The following is a 17,204-nucleotide window of genomic DNA, read 5'->3' on the forward strand; positions in this document are numbered from 1 at the left end:
AGCCCGCGATACATCAAGATCGTGACATCTCAAATCACGAGAGAGAGAGAGATTAAACACATAGCTACTAGTACAAACCCTTAGCCCCGAAGGTGGACTAATCCCTCCTCATCGCGGTGGCCGTTGGGATGATGAAGATGGCCATCGGTGATGATCTCCCCCTCCGGTAGGGTGCCGGAATGGGTCCCCGATTGGTTTTCGGTGGATACCGAGCCTTGCGGCAGCGGAACTTCCGATCTAGGGTCTCTGTGAGGGTTTTTGGAATATTTGAGAATTTATAGGGCGGAGAGGGGGTGCGGGAGGCCATCAAGGTGGGCACAACCCACTGAAGCGCTTGGGGGCCCAGGCATGCCCTCGTGGGTGTGCCCCCCTTGGGGCACCCCCCAGGTGCTGCTCTAGCCCATTGGTAGTCTTCTGGTCCATAAAAAATCCACAAAAAGTTTTGTGTTGTTTGGAGAACTTTCATTTCTGCAAAAAAAAAACACCACGGTAGTTCTACTGAAAACAGCGTCAGTCCGAGTTAGTTCCATGCAAATCATACCAAAACTATATAAAATTATTGTAAAGATGGCATGAATACTACATAAATTATAGATATGTTGGAGACGTATCAGCATCCCCAAGCTTAATTCCTACTCATCCTCGAGTAGGTAAATGATAAAAGAAATAATTTATTAATTGTGAATGCTAGCAAAGTGCACAAGTTTTGACCAATGACAATTTCAATCACTTCTCCTAGCATCATAACAGCAATACTTTCTTATAAAACTTCTCACGACCAAGTAGCAACCAATTTCACATGTTATGGTTTAAACAATGAATTCTCTTGAAACTTAACAACCTATGTTCTCAGTCACCAAGCAATTCTAATTCAACTTATTCAACAGAGTCTAAGTAAGAGCTCCACATACTCAACCATCATATAGTCTTCTGTGATTACTAACACTCACCGCATACACATGAGCAAAATGTTTCAACCCGACATATAGAAAGATAGGGTCTTATCTTCTCGCCTCCCAACGTAGTCACCTTAGGGGTGATGTCAACAATAATAACTCATGCTACCCATATTCAACTGGATATATGTGCTTAGCTCTTTCCTCACCACATGATGCTTGCCAAAAGAGAAAAATAAAAAGGAGTAGAGAGAAAAACTTTGACTCTTTGCATAAAAGTAAATACTGAAAAGTAAAAGATAGGCCCTTCGCAAAGGGAAGCAGAGGTTGCCATGCACTTATTTGTTTGTATGCTCAACCCCTTAGTGCAAAAGAACGTCACGTTATATTGCCCTTATGATAGCAACCTTTATTATGCAGTCTGTCGCTTTTATTCTTTGCCATCACAAGTCCGTACAACGCTCAATTTTCTCTTACAGCAAATGAGCTAACACTTTTAGAAGCAATTTTTATTGCCTTATTGTACCGATGACAACTTACTTGAAGGCTCTTACTCAATCCATAGGTAGGTATGGTGGACTCTCAAAACAAGATTTGGGTTTAAGGGTTTTTTGGATGCACAAGTAGTATCTCTACTTGGTGCGGAATTTTTGGCTAGCAAAGATGGGGGGAAAGCACCACATGTTGAAGGATCTATGACAATATAACTTCTATGTGAATATGAACAAACATAAATCATTAGGTTGTATTCCTTGTCCAATGTTAAATTTTTTGGCATATAATATTTTGATGGGGGATCATAATCACAAAAGATTTCCAAGATAGTGTATTTGCATGTGAAAGTTCCCTTCCTTATACTAATCATTCATGAATTGCTTGTATGACCAATATTGGGATTGTCAGACTTCAAAAGATTTCACTTTCTAAACACAATGTGAAGCTACCACTAGGCATGATATGAACATACAATTTCAATTTCATGATATTCAATTCATTCAACAATTTACTCATAGGATATAGGTGAAGAACAAGAGTAAATGACAAACTACTCCAAAAAGATATAAGTGAAGATCAAGCGAGTAGTTATGTAATTGGGTAGCTATTTGAGGATTCTATCTTATTTAAAAACTTTCAAACCTAAGTATTTTATTAAAACAGCAAGCAAAACAAAACAAAATGACATTCCAAGCATATCACAACTCATGCGAAGAAGCAAAAACTTAGGCTCAACCGATACTAACCGATAATTGTTGAAGAAGAAAGGTGGGATGCCTACCGGGGCATCCCCAAGCTTAGATGCTTGAGACTTCTTGGAATATTAGCTTGGGATGCCTTGGGCATCCCCAGTCTTGAGCTTTTGTGTCTCCTTAATTCCTCTCATATCGCGGTTTCCCTAAATCTCAAAAACTTCATCCACACAAAACACAACAAGAACTCGTGAGATAAGTTATTATAAATCAGTGCAAAACCTTATCATTCTCTACCGTAGAAAATTACTAAAATTATTATTCAACATTGCATACTAAATTCCTCTGCATATTTAATACTCCTATCCTCAAATAGAATCATTAAACAAGCAAACATAAGAAAACAATGCAAACATAAAAGCAATCTACCAAAATAGTACAGTCTGTAAAGAATGCAATATTCATCATACTTCCCTAACCCCAAAAATTCTGAAAAAATTACCACACTTTAGAAAATTTATCAGAGCTTATTTTTCAGAAAGTTTCAGCATTTTATCACATTCTCACTTTTCTAGGGAATTTTTGCAACAGCGATAAACTTTCTGTTTTGAAACAGCAACATGTATACTTGCAAAATAAGCATGGCAAAGGCTATCATTGCCACTTTTATTGAAATAAAAGATGTAAAACGTTATTCTAAATAAAAGCAAGAAAATCCTAACAAAATAAATTGACGCTCCAAGCAAAACAAATATCATGTGACGAATGAAAACATAGCTCCAAGTGAGGTTACCGATAATGTTGGAGACGAAAGAGGGGATGCCTTCCGGGGCATCCCCAAGCTTAGTTGCTTGGATCTTCCTTGAATATTACCTTGGGGTGCCTTTAGAATCCCCAATCTTAGTATCTTGTCACTAATTATTCTCCTCATATCGACATATCATCCAAAACTTGAAAACTTCAATCACACAAAACTTAACGGAACTTCGTGAGATAGGTTAGTATGATAAAGAGCAAACCATTTCACTTTGGTACTGTCAAAGACAATATTCATAATTGTTTACACAGAATTACTACTGTATCTTATCATTTCAACAATTTATATTGAGCAATATAAGCCATAGAAACAAGGAAACAAGCAAACTATGCATTGAAAACAGAATCGGTCAAAAACAGAATAGTCTGTAGTAATTTGTACTCAAACCATACTTCTGGCCCTAAAGAAATTATGAAAAAATTAGGACCACGTGAGACATTTGAATATTAATCTTCTGAAAAAAGAATCAACTCAAAATCACTGTTCTGTTAAAAATGTGAGTTATTTTCGTGAGCGCAAAAGTTTCTATTTTTCAGCAAAATCAAATCAACTATCACCCAACATGATCCCAAAGGCTTTACTTGGCACTTTATTGAAAAAAAGACAATAAAACATGATTAATACATTAGCATATTCATGTGAACACACAAAAACATTAGGTGAAAGTGTTGGGTTATCTCCCAACAAGCGCTTTTCTTTAATGCCTTTTAGCTAGGCATGATGATTTCAATGATGCTCGCATAAAAGATAAAAGTTGAAACATAACAAGAGCATCATAAATCATAAGTTCCTCTCTCATAATAATTTTCAGTAGCATCATGAATATATTCATCCATATAACGATCACATAAAGCATTCTTTTCATGATCGAAAAGCATAGAAGATTTATCACTCTTTATGGCATACATGTCATCATAATAATCATCATATGTAGCTACTTTGTTCTCATCATAGTCAATTGCAACCTCTTCCAAAATAGTGGATGTATCACTAAATAAAGTCATGACCGCTCCAAATCCACTTTCATCAATATTGTAATAAGATTCAACACCCTCCAAAATAGTGGTATCACTACTACCTAGAGTTGACACTCTTCCAAACCCACTTTCATCATTGTAATCATCATAAATAGGAGGCATGCTATCATCATAATAACATTTCTTATCAAAAGTAGAAGGAATCAAAGGATCATATTCATTATGCAAAGCATCCCCAAGCTTGGTACAAGCATTATTTTCAGCAAATAAATCTTCAAACATTTCATACTCATCAAACATTGCATCCCCAAGCTTGTGGTTTTGTATATCATCATAATCATTCTTATTAATAGCATGAATGGCACCAATAATATAGCAAACATTATTATAATATTCTTCCAAGCAAGTGCCAAAAATATTTTCAAGATCATAAAAGACATCATTGTCTTCCCAAGCATAATCATTACAGTAAGTATTAGGCATCACAAAATCATACTCAGTATCATCATCCTCCATCAACATATTTGATTCACTTTCATGATGCACAATGGTGATAGGAGCAATATTACTTGGGAGAGTTACCTTTTTACTTCTACCTTTTCTTCTTTTCTTTTTCTTCTTCACCACCTCACGTGTGGGTTTAATAAAAAATTCGAGCTTCTTGTTGAAGAGATTGATTGGATAGGAAGCTCCTCCTTGTTACATGATTCATCATAAGAAACACTAGGAGGGTATTGGGAAATATTTTCCCTTTCATTAGTACTCTCTTCATACTATATTTGTTTTCTTGTCTTTAGAAAGTTGGCAATTTAAGGATTCTCAATGCAATTTTCTGCACAAAACATATAAATTCCCTCTAGATCAAAATCAAGAAATCTATTGAGATTAAATTTTGGAATACCCTTAGTTATACATTTCATTTCTTCATACCCCAAAATAAGACTAAGCTCTTTATGATGCTCAAGGGTACTTACGTTATCACAATTTTTGGACACGATTTATCATGAAACAAATAGCATTGGAGATTTAAATGACCACGTTCATTGGAAAGTTCGCAAGGATGGCGAGAAATATTAAATCTTTCAGCACAATCATCTAGCCTCTCTTCCGACTTTTTCGTTTCTAAATATTTATGCTTCTTACAAAATCTATCTTCCCTTTTTTGTGTGCTTTTGCACTCCCAATTCACTCTGCAAAAATTGACATTCTTATAGGAAACATCATTTGTAACACCCACGATGCGGCTATATCTCCCACGTGTCGAAGCATGACTTAGAGGCATAACCGCATTGTGGTTTTGTCGCAAGAAGGGTCATCTTCACACAATCCCATGTAATGAACAAGAATGGGATAAAGAGTTGGCTTACAATCGCCACTTCACACAATGAACATATAATAAATCATACATCATTCAGAGTACACACATATAGTCCGACTACGGACGAAGCCAAAAGAAAAGAAGATAACCCAACTGCTAGATCCCCGATCGTTCCAACTGGGCTCCACTACTGATCAACATGAAACAAAACATAGCAACGACCAAGATCTTCATTGAGCTCCCATCTGAGCTCGGTTGCATCACCTGCACTGGTATCATCGGCACCTGCAACTGTTGTGATAGTATCTGGTGAGTCACAAGGACTCAGCAATCTCAAAACCCGCGAGATCAAGACTATTTAAGCTTATGGGTAGGAAGTGGTAATGAGGTGGAGTGGCAGCAAGCACTAAGCAAATATGGTGGCTAACATACGCAAATAAGAGCGAGAAGAGAGCAAACGGAACGGTCGTGAACTAGCAATGATCAAGAAGTGATCCTGAACTCCTACTTACGTCAAACATAACCCAAAACCATGTTCACTTCCCGGACTCCGCCGAAAAGAGACCGTTGCGGCTACACACGCGGTTGATGCGTTTTAATTCAGATCTGGTGTCAAGTTATCTACAACCGGATATTAACAAATTCCCATCTGCCTCATAACCGCGGGCACGGCTTTCGAAAGATAATATACCCTGCAGGGGTGTCCCAACTTAGCCCATGATAAGCTCTCGCGATCAACGAAGGATATACCTTCTCCCAGGAAGACCCGATCAGACTCGGAATCCCGGTTTACAAGACATTTTGACAATGGTAAAACAAGACCAGCAAAGCCGCCCGAATGTGCCGACAAATCCTGATAGGAGCTGCACATATCTCGTTCTCAGGGCACACCGGATTGTCCAAACTTCCGGTAGGCCAGCCCAGCGTTGCCCCTGGTGGCCACCGGTGGCTGACAGGTTGGACCAACACTCACAACGAGCACTGGCCCGGGGGGTAAAATAAAGATGACCCTTGAGTCTGCAGAACCCAAGGGAAAAAGGCTTAGGTGGCAAATGTTAAAACCAAGGTTGGGCCTTGCTGGAGGAGTTTTATTCAAAGCAATCTGTCAAGGGGGTCCCATAAATCACCCAACCGCGTAAGGAACGCAAAATCCGGGAACATAACACCGGTATGACAGAAACTAGGGCGGCAAGAGTGGAACAAAACACCAGGCATAAGGCCGAGTCTTCCACCCTTTACCAAGTATATAGATGCATTAATTAAATAAGAGATATTGTGATATCCCAACATAATCCTGTCCATCATGGAGAAATCTTCAACTTCACCTGCAACTAACAACGCTATAAGATGGGCTAGGCAAAAGCGGTAACATAGCCAAACAACGGTTTGCTAGGAAGGGTGAAAAGGTTAGAGGCTGACATGGCAATATGGGAGGCATGGTAAACAAGTGATAGGTAGCGCAGCATGGCAATAGAAGGGAGCAACTAGCAAGCAAAGATAGAAGTGATATCGAGGGTAATGGTCATCTTGCCTGAAATCCCACAAGGAAGAAGAATGAGTCCATGAAGAAGACAAACAGATGTAGTCGAACAAATCCTCACAACTCCGGAACGAAACCGAAGCTAACGAGAGAAGCAAACCAGAAAGAAGCAAACATATCGATTCCGGTAGCTCACGGAGATACCGATGCAAAAGAAGTGGGCGTGAGCGTGTCATGCATGGATTGTGGGGTGCTCCCGGCTACCGAGTTCCCACGGGACGGTGGCATGGCAAAAGAGGGGCATCGCAAGGACAATTCGATCACGGTGCAAAACTCGAGCATCTCATACAACCAAGCATGCATTCGTTCACGGGCGGCCGTCATCTCGGGATTATACCTTCGAAGCGTGCGTTTTCGGAGCGGTTCGAGTCGTCGAGGGAAGTAGTGGTACTCGTTTCGTAGATAAACTTGACGGATTCGAATCCCTTCGGGGTTGTCGTGGTACTTGCGGTCTCGGCGACGGTAGTCATTCACGGGTCGTCGTGGGAAGTAGTTGTTCACGCGGGCTTGGCGACGGTAGTTGTACTTGGCGAAATGCAAGTCGGCGGTAGTCGTTCTAGGCAGGAAACAGTAGTTGTACACAGTTCGTAGATGTTCATGTCGCTATAGTCGTTCACAGGGCCCAAGCACAGGGTCTTGGCGAAACCAGGGTGCATCTTGGCGGTCTCATCTCAGTCTTCAAACCAAAACGAAGCAAGGCAAAAGACTCGGTGCAGTGGTACTTGGCAATCCACAGCAAAGAGGAACCATGAAGGGTGGCTCGAGGAAGAACACTATAGCGAGGCAGCGAGGCCAAGGGAGGCGCTGCAGCGAAGCGGGGACTCGCGAGCAGGGGAGGTGGTCGCCGGCGGCTACGGGCTCAAGAGCGATGGGGATGAGGTGGCACAGGGCCCGGCAAGATGAAGCAGCAGGATGGGGATGCTCTCGAGCGAAGGGCGAGCGGGCGACATGGAGGGCGGCAACAGAGCAGCTGTAGCAGGGTGAGGACGACAGCGACCAGTGCTAGGGCCCCGGAGAGCTCCGGCCAAAACGACGGGGAAGAGCGGCGCAAGGATCGGGAGCTCCTCTCCCGATCGAGCGGAGACTACAGGAGGCAGAGGCGGCAAGCTTGGCGCGCCGGAGGTGGGAACGGGGCTCTGCCGGCGGGATCCGGCCGTGAACGGGCAAACGGCAGCGCGAGCGGAGGAGGTTGGGCGCGGCGAGCTGCGGGCGGCCGGCGCGAGGAGGAGGTTGGCGATGGGGATTGGGCGCGAAGGAGGAGGGTGCACGAGGTGTAGCAGAGAGAGGCGGCGAGGGACTTGGCGGCGGGGACGTCCTGAAGCTGCTACTGGCGGTGGCGCTCGGGCTGTAGGAGGCGAACGGCAGAGGCGGATCAGGACAAGAGGTGCAGCACGAGGAGGGAGAGATGAGGATCGAGCGCGAGGAGAGGGAGAGGGGGCCGGGCGCTGGGCGCTGGATGGAAGGAGATGGGGATCGAGAGAGGGTTCGATCGGGCTAGGGTTTAGGTAGGCTGCGGTTGGGCCTCCAGGGGCAAATGGGCCGATTTGGTCTAGGCTGCTGGGCTCTCTTCTCCCTCTCTCTTTTTCAGATCTCTTCCAAAAAACAGAAAAGCAAAGAAAGAAAGGGAGAGAAAATAAATGAGTGGACAAGAATTTGGACATGGGGATAATTTTCCCGGACTCGCATAAATGCGCTTGTTCCAAGAAAAATAGAAAGGCCATGATTGAAACATTTAAATTCGAACTCATTTGAATTTAATTCAAATGGGTTTGAACTAGGACTTGATAAAAGGAAGGTCCAAAAATGTTGAGATTTTTGGTGGAGCTCCAGAAAATGATGAAAGAAATTATGGGCAAGGTTGGAGACCAAGAATTGAGATAACAATGACATGGGATATTTTGCAAGTGGGTTATGGTTAATTCCAAATCAATGGAACATTTAAATATAGCTCCCTAATATTGGAAGATATGTTATAAAGAGAAGTCACCCTTCCCTCGATTTAAATGGATCGAAGATCCATACAATTTATTTAGTTGAGTTTTAAAAATTAAATGACATGATGGCATGATGACATGATGCAATGCAAAAATAAAAGAGCAAGCACAAAAGAAACACACGGCAAAACTCGGAATAGCTGGAAGTCTTCTGGAGCGTCGGTCTCGGGGCGTTACAACACTCCACCACTACAAGAGGATCTTGTCCCGATATCTAGGATGGCACCGGAGAGAAACGGAAGAGGAAGAGAAGAGGTAAAACTAAGTTGCTTCTTCGACCAATGAGTGAAACCAAAGAACCTTGAGAAGTTGAGCAATTTAAAAGAAAGAGTACAACGGAGATGAACGAGATTGCAAACAATCTGTTAGAGAAGAGGAACAAGGAACATTACAAGAACTTGAAGGTTGCAAAGGCATGAATGACGAGCACAATGAACAAGAAGGAATTGAAACCACTGTTTTTGAAACGAGATAAGAATGAATAAGAATGATATAATTTTTGGCAGTACTCCGACTGTAAATGGAAGGAATTGAACATGAACTTGAGAAGATGGGATGATACTTGATGAAATCAACAACACACTGCCTCCGGAACTATTGAAAGAATGGCATAATGGGTAAGAAGGATTTCAGACTGCACTCACGTTGAAAAGAGAGGCAAAACTTGATAAGATGAAAAGAACTTGAAGAGATGACACAACACTCTGGTTAAATGGATAAGCACGAAAAGGACACGATCCTCACAATTCGAGATGAAGAGTGAAAAGAGCAACATCACAATGCCTCCAGAAGAAATAATAGAAGATCGATCATTGGAATAACAGAATGGAGAAGAAAATGCCAACTTCTGCCACAAATGAGCTTGGAAAGCACCCTTCCAAGAAGGTTATAACGGAGTTGTTGGAAACCAACAACGAAACGAATAAGCTTGTAGTGGGCTTATGGAAAACATCTAAAAATTATGAGGTGACAACCGGCCACTAACGGAAACAATTGCTTGCTTGAGATCAACGAAGAGATGAAAACTGCTTTCGCCGAGAGGATATTAGAAAACTTGGATCATTGATAAGCACCACAATAGCAACATTCCTTAGGGAAGGCTTTTAGGTGAAATATGACACAAGATAACTCCAACAAAGAGATTGATGGACTTAAAATACCTCATTCTTGACTACATATGAATCATGAAAGAAGAAGGAAATTTTCAAGAGTGACATAACACCATCCCAAAAGATAAGGTAGGAGAATTGCACTTTGGAATGCACGATAAAGAATGCTTGAACTCCTCAAAACAAAACATGTGTTGGGCACCATGTTTATTTTTGAGTATAGCTTGGCGGATGTTAACTTCAAGAGAAATCTTGAAGAACAATTGAAGAATGAAAAGAATCCTTGATGAACCACCATGTTGAGCCTCCATGAAGAACTCCGGTAATAAAAGGATGATAGAAAGAAAGAGAAGTTGAAAACATAAGGTGAAGCCTTGCGATGATTTAGAAGGAGCTTTGCGACGATATAACCGAGAGAACTTGGAACTCCAGAAAGAAAAGATGAAAAACAAGAAGCCAAGAATTTATTCCTCCTGAACATACTCCGAAGGAAAGGATTAATCACTTGGATGAAACAAGAATAAGAATTATGTCATGCCTATCCTTCACCGATTTAAATTGATGACAAGCAACAGATTTGGCATACTACTTATTCTTGTAGATAGGATTAAGATAGATATGGCGCAAACTTGGGAAGGTCTTCAACGAACCACCGGTAGGATTGGAAACAACAAATGAATTGATATGATAACGAAGGAGGTGAAATCCTGAACGAACCACCGTATGAATTGAAAATGAATGAAGTAAAGGGGTGAATCACCGGTAAGAATTAGAGAACGATAGCTACACGCTGAGAATGAAGAATTTAGACATGATGGCCTTCGGAGGAAAGAAATGGAAACAACTCATGAAATGCTCCGGATGGGTAAAAGAATTTCTCACGATCGAAACAATTATGAGGATGGCATGAAGCTAGAACCACGAATCTTTGGAAGAACGGGTAAGGATTTAGAGGAACTCTTCTTCGGTCTTCACTTGCTGAGAATGATGACGAGAACCACCAAAATTGTTGAGATACCCTGGGATGAAAATTAGAAAGGTTGAACCAACGACGAAAAGAATTTGAAAGCAATCTTGGGGAAATAATATGACTGATGAAAATTCATTCTTACGTCAAACTTGGAAAAATGAATTTGAGAATCGATCCTGATAATTAGAAGAGTCAGGTAAGATCCTGGGAAAAGACATGTGGGTTAGGGCCCACTCAAAAGGAAAACACCGTTGAACGATTGATTGAAAGGGGGGATTGCACCAGTTGAATTAAATGACTAGAATGAGATAATAATCTCCAAATAGCTTGAACGGATCTTGAATGAAAAGACGAGCCTTCTAAGATATCTTCAGCACTCGAGAATGAAGGAATCTCGAGAAGTGAATGATTAAGAGGTGCATCGGCATGAGAAAACATTTGAAACGAGGAAGGGATATGATCGGCAAAGCTCGAATTGAATCCATCGGAGAAGAAAAGAATGAAAAATGATGAACTTGAAACCCCGTTAGTATCTTCCTGAGAATCACCGGATAAGAACATTGACGGAAAAGAATGGAGAGACTTCCCATCAATAAAATGGATACCCGATTAAGAAATCTGAGTCATTGAAGAAAAGGGTGGGAGGGCGGGAAAACAAAGACAACTTGGGACGGACGAAACAAACACCGTTGAGAAAACTTAGAATTGATCTTGCGAATGTTGAAATGATAGGATCCACTTGAAGAGAAGCACGCCGGTTGGGAAAAGAATTAACATGACGACCTCGATGAACAAGAAGGATTCGTATTCACATAGCCATATGAGAACAATGTTTAGGGAAGGTATGGATTCAACATTTGACTTTGAAGCAACTCGAATACCACGTATAACACAAAACAAAGGATTTGGCTTGCAGAATAAGCCGGAAACAAACATATGATAGATCCCATATCGTATCATGTGTCTGTTGGAAAGATAAAACTAGAGCTACTTGAATTCCCACCTATAAAACTCCCGAAACTTTCTGGTTATGCAATCTGGTGTTGGGGATACAGGGGAAGCAATATATATCTCACCCAAAACTAACAATCCCTACATCCAGCTGTATCCATCCGTCAACACATAACCAAGAAACCTTCGGAAATCGTGTACCTCAACCTTCGAAAAGCATCCGTTATACGAGTTATGGCAATACTCCCGAACTCCCGCCCAGTACTGGGTGGCGTCGAGGTTATCTCACCAACAACTGCATAAAAGAGATTTTCGATGTCGGCAAAACTCAGGTATTCCAGAATTGCAACGATAAAGTTGTGACGACAACACCTCAGAGCTCAACTCCCCGGGTCAATGCCACATAATAGACAGGAGGCACCAAGAACAATGTTCTTGTCACAAAACCCTCAGAACGATTCCAAGATACCCGCGTGATCGTAAAAAACAAATTAGTGAAATTTGAGGAGAGGAAAGTCAAAACATCTACGTCAGGAGACCTCACCAGAGCGACGAAGGGACTAAGGAGTAAAAAGAATCCTACTCTCCGATATATATAATCCTAAGACTCAAAACATTTTTTTTCTAGACTCAACAACGCCAGCAAACAATCAAGCAGGGGGCTCCTAAGTCGGGGATGGCTCTGATTACCAACTTGTAACACCCACGATGCGGCTATATCTCCCACGTGTCGAAGCACGACTTAGAGGCATAACCGCATTGTGGTTTTGTCGCAAGAAGGGTCATCTTCACACAATCCCATGTAATGAACAAGAATGGGATAAAGAGTTCGCTTACAATCGCCACTTCACACAATGAACATATAATAAATCATACATCATTCAGAGTACACACATATAGTCTGACTACAAACGAAGCCAAAAGAAAAGAAGATAACCCAACTGCTAGATCCCCGATCGTCCCAACTGGGCTCCACTACTGATCAACATGAAACAAAACATAGCAACGACCAAGATCTTCATTGAGCTCCCATCTGAGCTCGGTTGCATCACCTACACTGGTATCATTTGCACCTACAACTGTTGTGATAGTATCTAGTGAGTCACGAGGACTCAGCAATCTCAAAACCCACGAGATCAAGACTATTTAAGCTTATGGGTAGGAAGTGGTAATGAGGTGGAGTTGCAGCAAGCACTAAGCAAATATGGTGGCTAACATACGCAAATAAGAGCTAGAAGAGAGCAAACGGAATGGTCGTGAACTAGCAATGATCAAGAAGTGATCCTGAACTCCTACTTACGTCAAACATAACCCAAAACCGTGTTCACTTCCCGGACTCCGCCAAAAAGAGACCATCACGGCTACACACGTGGTTGATGCGTTTTAATTCGGATCTGGTGTCAACTTATCTACAACCGGACATTAACAAATTCCCATCTGCCTCATAACCGCGGGCACGGCTTTCGAAAGATAATATACCCTGCAGGGGTGTCCCAACTTAGCCCATGATAAGATCTCGTGATCAACGAAGGATATACCTTCTCCCAGGAAGACCCGATCAGACTCGGAATCCCAGTTTACAAGACATTTCGACAATGGTAAAACAAGACCAGCAAACCCGCCCGAATGTGCCGACAAATCCTGATAGGAGCTGCACATATCTCGTTCTCAGGGCACACTGGATTGTCCAAACTTCCGGTAGGCCAGCCCAGAGTTGCCCCTGGTGGCCATCGGCGGCTGACAGGTTGAACCAACACTCACAACGAGCACTGGCCCGGGGGGGGTAAAATAAAGATGACCCTTGAGTCTGCAGAACCCAAGGGAAAAAGGCTTAGGTGGCAAATGTTAAAACCAAGGTTGGGCCTTTCTGGAGGAGTTTTATTCAAAGCGAACTGTCATGGGGGTCCCATAAATCACCCAACCGCGTAAGGAACGCAAAATCTGGGAACATAACACGGGTATGACGGAAACTAGGGCGGCAAGAGTGGAACAAAACACCAGGCATAAGGCCGAGTCTTCCACCCTTTACCAAGTATATAGATGCATTAATTAAATAAGAGAGATATTGTGATATCCCAACATAATAATGTCCATCATGGAGCAATCTTCAACTTCACCTGCAACTAACAACGCTATAAGATGGGCTAGGCAAAAGCGGTAACATAGCCAAACAACGGTTTGCTAGGAAGGGTGAAAAGGTTAGAGGCTGACATGGCAATATGGGAGGCATGGTAAACAAGTGATAGGTAGCACATCATGGCAATAGAACGGAGCAACTAGCAAGCAAAGATAGAAGTGATATCGAGGGTAATGGTCATCTTGCCTGAAATCCCGCAAGGAAGAAGAACGAGTCCATGAAGAAGACAAACAGACATAGTCGAACGAATCCTCACAACTCCGGAACGAAACCGAAGCTAATGAGAGAAGCAAACTGGAAAGAAGCAAACAAAATGGTAAACGCACAAGCATAAACATGTCATGATGCACAAACAAGTATGATGCATGTCTGGTTTAATGAGGCATGGCATGGCAAAGTGCAACAAACAATACTACAAGTTAAGTGGAGCTCAATATGCAACGAGTTGCATATTGACGAAACACCACATTCAAATATTTAGTTCTCTCTCGTTTAGGCTAACCAACAATATTAAATGTTGTCAAACATGGCAAGAGGTGAAACATAATTGAACTAACAATTTAGGCAAGTTTAAATGAGGCCAGAAACAACAAACAACAATTCTGGAAAATCCCCATATGTCATTTAGCAATTTAATGCAAACACAATTTTAAACATTTTAAATGTTGTTAACATGATGCGGATGACATATGCAAGTTATATGCATTTTTATGAAAATGTTGACATGAGCATGTTATTAAGCATTTGGTCACCATGGCGGAACAAAACAGGTGCCACGGCAACGAATCCGAAAATGATGCCACGGCAACATATCGGTTCCGGTAGCTCACGGAGATACTGGTGCAAAAGAAGTGGGCGTGAGCGTGTCATGCATGGATTGTGGGGTGCTCCCGGCTACCGGGTTCCCACGGGATGGTGGCATGGCAAAAGAGGGGCATCGCAAGGACAATTCGACCACGATGCAAAACTCGAGCATCTCATACAACCAAGCATGCATTCGTTCACGGGCGGCCGTCATCTCGGGATTATACCTTCGAAGCGTGCGTTTTCGGAGCGGTTCAAGTCGTCGAGGGAAGTAGTGGTACTCGTTTCGTAGATGAACTTGACGGATTCGAATCCCTTCGGGGTTGTCGTGGTACTTGCGGTCTCGGCGACGGTAGTCGTTCACGGGTCGTCGTGGGAAGTAGTTGTTCACGCGGGCTTGGCGACGGTAGTTGTACTTGGCGAAATGCATGTCGGCGGTAGTCGTTCTAGGCAGGAAACAGTAGTTGTACACAGTTCGTAGATGTTCATGTCGCTGTAGTCGTTCACAGGGCCCAAGCACAGGGTCTTGGCGAAACCAGGGTGCATCTTGGCGGTCTCGTCTCAGTCTTCAAACCAAAACGAAGCAAGGCAAAAGACTCGGTGCGGTGGTACTTGGCAATCCACAACAAAGAGGAACCATGAAGGGTGGCTCGAGGAAGAACACTACAGCGAGGCGGCGAGGCCAAGGGAGGCGCAGCGGCAAAGCGGGGACTCGCGAGCAGAGGAGGTGGTCGCCGGCGGCTACGGGCTCAAGAGCGACAGGGACAAGGTGGCACAGGGCCCGGCAAGATGAAGCAGCAGGATGGGGAGGCTCTTGAGCGAAGGGTGAGCGGGCGACATGGAGGGCGGCAACAGAGCAGCTGCAGCAGGGTGAGGACGACAGCGACCGGTGCTAGGGCCCCGGCGATCTCCGACCAAAACGACAGGGACGAGCGGCGCAAGGATCGGGAGCTCCTCTCCCGATCGAGCGGAGACTATAGGAGGCAGAGGCGGCAAGCTTGGCGCGCCAGAGGTGAGAACGGGGCTCTGCCGGCGGGATCCGGCCGTGAACGGGCAAATGGCAGCGCGGGCGGAGGAGGTTGGGCGCGGCGAGCTGCGGGCGGCCGGCGCGAGGAGGAGGTTGGCGATGGGGATTGGGCGCGATGGAAGAGGGCGCACGAGGTGTAGAAGAGAGAGGCGGCGAGGGACTTGGCGGCGGGGACATCCTGAAGCTGCTACTGGTGGTGGCGCTCGGGCTGCAGGAGGCGAATGGCGGAGGCGGATCGGGACAAGAGGTGCAGCGTGAGGAGGGAGAGATGAGGATCGAGCGTGAGGAAAGGGAGAGGGGGCCGGGCGCTGGCGGCGCTGGATGCAAGGAGATGGGGATCGGGAGAGGGTTTGATCGGGCTAGGTTTTAGGTAGGCTGTGGTTGGGCCTCCAGGGGCAAATGGGCCGGTCTGGTCTAGGCTGCTAGGCTCTCTTCTCCCTCTCTCTTTTTCAGATCTCTTCCAAAAAACAGAAAATCAAAGAAAGAAAGGGAGAGAAAATAAATGAGTGGACAAGAATTTGGACATGGGGATAATTTTCCCGGACTCGCATAAATGCGCTTGTTCCAAGAAAAATAGAAAGGCCATGATTGAAAGATTTAAATTCAAACTCATTTGAATTTAATTCAAATGGGTTTGAACTAGGACTTGATAAAATGAAGGTCCAAAAATGTTGAGATTTTTGGTGGAGCTCCGGAAAATGATGAAAGAAATTATGGGCAAGGTTGGAGACCAAGAATTGAGATAACAACGGCATGGGATATTTTGCAAGTGGGTTATGGTTAATTCCAAATCAATGGAACATTTAAATATAGCTCCCTAATATTGGAAGATATGTTATAAAGAGAAGTCACCTTCCCTCGATTTAAATGGATCGAAGATCCATACAATTTATTTAGTTGAGTTTTAAAAATTAAATGACATGATGGCATGATGACATGATGCAATGCAAAAATAAAAGAGCAAGCACAAAAGAAACACACGGAGAAACTCGGAATAGCTAGAAGTCTTCTGGAGCGTCGGTCTCGGGGCGTTACATCATTATCCTGGCTAGTACAATCACCATTAGCATTTTGAATAATCAAAGAATTCATACTAACAACATTGCAATCATGCTCATCATTCAAATAATTTGTGCCAAACATTTTATTGACTTCTTCTTCTAACAATTGAGAACAATTTTCCGAACCATCATTTTCAAGAAAGATATTATAAATATGACCAATAATATGATGCAACCTTAATTACACTTTTTGTAGTTTCCTTTTATAAACCAAACTAGTGATAAAACAAGAAACTAAAAGATTCGATTGCAGGATCTAAAGATATACCTTCAAGCACTCACCTCCCCGGCAACAGCACCAGAAAAGAGCTTGATGTATACTACGCAAGTCTATTCTTGTAGACTCGTGTTGGGCCTCCAAGCGCAGAGTTTTTTAGGACAGTAGCAATTTTCCCTCAAGTGGATGACCTAAGGTT

The sequence above is a fragment of the Triticum dicoccoides genome, chromosome 4B (genome assembly GCF_002162155.2).
Source record: "Triticum dicoccoides isolate Atlit2015 ecotype Zavitan chromosome 4B, WEW_v2.0, whole genome shotgun sequence".
Taxonomy (NCBI): domain Eukaryota; kingdom Viridiplantae; phylum Streptophyta; class Magnoliopsida; order Poales; family Poaceae; genus Triticum; species Triticum dicoccoides.